The sequence below is a fragment of the Pocillopora verrucosa genome, unplaced genomic scaffold (assembly GCF_036669915.1).
Source record: "Pocillopora verrucosa isolate sample1 unplaced genomic scaffold, ASM3666991v2 scaffold_48, whole genome shotgun sequence".
In the NCBI taxonomy this organism is placed as follows: Eukaryota; Metazoa; Cnidaria; class Anthozoa; order Scleractinia; family Pocilloporidae; genus Pocillopora; species Pocillopora verrucosa.
The window spans coordinates 54,022-58,391 of NW_027078186.1; the positions used below are offsets into that span (position 1 = coordinate 54,022).

Here is a 4,370-nt window from a genome sequence, read left to right on the forward strand (position 1 = left end):
CGCTGCTCATTGAGCAGCTCATATATTAAACTGATTTTTGGAACTGGGCTGTGGAAAAGAGGCTTGCCTCGTCCCAGCCACGGGTTGCCTCGGTATAGCACTACCTCCGAGTGCGGCCCACTTCCCTCTGGGGAAGACACATTCAATCCAAAACAAAGTCAACGGTATAGCATTCTTTTATGTTTACAGGAGCCCCGCCCGCCCTTAGAGGGGGAAGAGGTGAAAGAGGGATGATAATTCAGACAACAGACAATGGCAGGAACGGCCGCTGGCCTACGTTTTCTGAAGTGCGCAAAGCACTACCACAAGGACCTAGGGGTAAGTGGATTTTTTCACCGAGGGCAGACGCTGAAAAAGCATACTTACCTGACGCGGGTTTTGCCTGCGTTATAGTATCGCGCGTGGATTCGTGGATTCACAAGTGTCTTTGGATTAAAGAAGCAGGATTTTTTGTAAGTATTATTGTGTTCTGGTTTGGCTGTTTTTTTCTGGTGACCCTCCCAGGGACTCATGCTCGGCTCCTTGCCGTAACCTGGGGTAGCCAGTCTCTGGTTGTTTTTCCAGTCTTGGGCTGGATTGGCTTTTCTTCTTGGCTTTTTTGGCCTGTTGAGTGTGGTATTTTGCCAGCTCACAGGTTTTGCCGTTTTTTCGGGTCACCCATCCACTTTTGGGTTGTTTGTTTTTGCCATGGGTGTTGAGTGTGTCAGGACGTGCGTGATTCACGCGTCAGTGATGTTGGCTAATTATGATAAGGACCGTGTGATGGCTCTCCTTAGGGAGCATATTGATTTTGAAAGGCTTTCTGCCATTCAGTTTTGCCCTAGGGGCTTGATTCGTATTACTTTTAAGAATGTCTCAGACAAAGAAGAATTTGTGCGTATGGGTTCACTGGCGTTGGATGGGCACGATCTTAGTGTGACGTCTTCTGATAAGCCGCCGTCTTTTGTGTATGTACACTATTTTCCTGCCGAAGGTGACGATGCTCTGATCTGTGATGAGCTAAGAAAATACGGAGAAGTTATCAGTATTAAGCACCAGAATTTTTCAGGAATTCCGGGCCTTCTAACTGGGTCACGGATTCTTAGGATGTTATTATCGGATCCAGTCCCTGCTGAGTTCCGCATTGACGACTATCCTGTGCGGGTTTGGTATAGGGGTATCCCTCCGTTCTGCCAGATATGTAAAGTTAATGGCCATAAGGCCGCAGATTGCCAGTTCAACGGAAAATGTAGAAGGTGTGGTTCCCCAGACCACAAAGCGCATGCGTGTGTCCGGCCGTGGGGTCAGTCTGTTGTTCCAACAGAGGCAGCTGTCCCTGAGGCGGTCCCTGACCCCTCTGGGACTGTTGTGCCTGTTGTCTCTGAAAGTTCTGCCGGTTTGGATAAGGGTGTGGTTGTGGATGTGATTGAGGGTGCGGTTGAAGATGTGGTTGTGGAGAATGTGGTTTCGGATGAGGATGATGAGGATGTAGTCGAGGGTGTGGTTGAAGATGGGGTTGTGGAGAATGAGGTTTCGGATACGATTGAGGATGCTGTGGATGCTAATGTGGAGGATGAGGTTGCTGTTAGTACCCCTGTTCCTGTCCCTAGTCGAGTTAGTGCTCCTGTTGAGTTGGGGCTAGCCCCCCCGGTCCCTGTAGTGACTGAGGATGTGCAGACCCCCGCAGATTCTGTTATTCGTAGGAAGGTTTTGAAGTGGTATCGGGATGAGTTATGCCGCTGTTCTAAGGATCAAGCCTTTGTTCTGTCCTACAGGGATATGAGGGTGCGTGAGGTTTCCCTACGGATTTTTGGAGTTGGTGTCGGTAGTTTTGGAAAATGGGGTGTCTCTCAGTGTGGATCCAAATCTTCTTCGTATCGCTAGAGTGGATACGAGTGGTGAGCAGTCTGAAGTGGGTTTTGCGCAGTATCTTCTTGAAGTACAGGGGGACCCTTCCTTTTTGATTGGTTTCAGGGGCTCTCTTGTTGACCAGATTGGTCCTACGGAGCATGATAACGTTTTGTGTGTGGAGTTTGTGGACCTCAATGGTCGGCAATGTCGGAGGCTTCCCGCCAAGGCTTTGTGGGTTAAGAAGGCCACAGTTTGTAATTTTACCAGTACCAATGTGGATAATAGTGTAATTAATGTTGTAAATGATGGCGTTTCTAAGTCTCGTCCTGTGGTCCCTACTGCTGCAGTTCTTGCTGCAGAGCTGCTGAAGCGTTCTGCCCCCCTTCTGTTGTGGGAGTTCCGAAATGTAGGAAGAAATTGTAGTAAATATTAGTAAACAATACTATCTAAGTAAATAATATGTGAATAAAGTATTTAAGTCCTGGTTTTAAATAATGTAATATTGTAAATAATAGTTTTTCTATGTTTTTGTATCCGTTTTTGTTCGTTTGTTTTGGAGTGGGCGTGTTCAATTTTTGGGTGTGAGTGTGTTCAATGTTTGCGAGGTGGGGTTCGATTCCCCAACGAAGTTGGTGTCTGGTGGCCCTCGGTTTATGGTGGACCCAACCCTAAGGCATTGCACTTTCAGCCATGGGTTGGATTAGGTCTGAGATCGGCAGGCATTGCACCGCCCTCACGGGAGCCTGGCCGTTCACCTTAAATATAAAAAACTTACCTGACGCGGGAGGTACTGTGATCAAGGAGGCAGTCCTCTCAAGGCGAGGCCCTTTCATTGCACTTCGACTGGGTTGACCCTTGCGATTACCCCAAATGTGGGTAACTCGAGCGTATAATTTCTGGTAGTGGGGACCTGCGTTCGCGCTCGTCCCCGCAAAAGTCATCCAAACTATGTCTATATGGCCCTCTTACTGACTATCGAGGGTATTTTTGCTTTTGCAGTGGACCGGTAGACTTGCAAAGAAAGCAAAGGACGCACAACTGGCCAAGGTGTTGGCACGTTTGGAGGGGTAGAAGTGCATTGGAGAGACTGGAGGAAGGAAACAAGGTGAGTTTCGGGGCGGTGCGTAACTTTGCTGGCTGTTTTTGTTCAAGGCCTGTCTGCTCTATTGTGTGTAAAGTCCTGTTCGTTTGTATTTGCAGGTTGTGCGTGCCGTGCCGTGCTGTGCTATGCGCGCGAAGGGAAAGGAAATGAAAGGAAACCAAACGGCCGATCGACCGAGCGAGCGAGCATAGAAGGGCATTCGACTTGGACCGTGAGTACACTTTGAACCTTTTGAGCGGTTTTATTGTCACTGGAGCCGCTTTTAGAAATGCTATTGCTATCGTTAGTGTATCCTTTGTGCGAGCAAGCGAGTGAACGAATGAACGAGGGAAGGAAACAAACTAGCAGAGTAGTAAAAGTATCGAACCTTTTTCCCGATTCGTTTGCAGTCTGAATCCAACCATTGTCGACTTTCAGTGCCGTTTTTCGCGCGCCTCCTCTTGGAAGTGTGCGAGTGTTTTGCCACGTCACGATGGCTTAAAACTGCGTCTCAGAAGTGTGCGTTTTTTTCCTATTCATTTTTTCGTTCGTTATTGGAATGATTTGATATCACAGAAGTAGAATTTGACATCATAAACTGTTCATCTCGCGCGTGCTCACTCGCTCGCGCGCGCTCTGTAAGAAAAGTCGATCGCACTAGAGTTTTCGCCATTAGCTGGCCGATTTTTGACAAAAAGGTGTTTCCCCCCCTCGTTTTTTGCTTTGATTTTGTTCCTCACTCACCTACGGCTCTCTATGTGAAATTGTGGTGTATGGAGAGCTATTTATTGGGATAAAACGTTTAGAGATGTTCGCAAGACAAAAAATTGAAGCCTACAACACGGGGTATTCCCAGGCGGTCACCCATCCAAGTACTAACCCCGCCCGACAGGGCTTAACTTCGGTGATCGGACGAGAACCGGTGCTTTCCCTGTGGTATGGTCGTAGACGAGGAAATGGGGTCGAAATTCTGCTTGTTATCGGCCAGGTTCAGGCTGTAAAGCGGCCACATCCCTGAGTGTAGGCGAATTTGAAATTCTAAAGCCCTAGTTTCGTTACTCTAACCCTAAGAAATCGATACTCTAACCCTAAGAAATTGTTACCCTAACCCTAAGAAATGGTTACCCTAACCCCGAAGTCGTTACCTAACCCTAATGTATTTTCCTCAACCCAGTTAACACATTGAGGAGCATCGATTTGAAGCACTATTCCCTAGGGAGGGGAGGGAGGGGTCCCAAGAGACATAACGTGTCCTAAAAACCTATTATACAATGTTTTAGCTCCGTAGGTGCGTGTATCTGGCTTTAAAATCTTACAGTGAGGAGATACCAAACGGGTCAGCCTCTGGGACCGTCTGCGGGACTCGCAAGGGCTTGTGGGGGCGACCTGCTACTATCCACCATAAACCGTGGGAAGGATCCCTCGACCACCCCCCTCACCCAGGGCATGCTTCGGCATC

The 4,370-nt window shown here is 48.1% G+C and overlaps 2 non-coding genes and 1 pseudogene across 2 annotated transcripts; 2 read left to right on the top strand and 1 right to left on the bottom strand.

Moving 5' to 3' along the window:
- Positions 1-126, top strand: LOC136278725 (U2 spliceosomal RNA; annotated as a pseudogene).
- Positions 127-2,597: 2,471 nt separating this feature from the next.
- On the top strand, positions 2,598-2,761 carry LOC136278777 (U1 spliceosomal RNA). The gene has a single exon (XR_010716546.1). It is a non-coding gene; the product is annotated as a U1 spliceosomal RNA (small nuclear RNA).
- A 981-nt stretch (positions 2,762-3,742) lies between these two features.
- On the bottom strand, positions 3,743-3,861 carry LOC136278745 (5S ribosomal RNA). Its single transcript, XR_010716515.1, has one exon. It is a non-coding gene; the product is annotated as a 5S ribosomal RNA (ribosomal RNA).
- Positions 3,862-4,370: the final 509 nt, after the last annotated feature.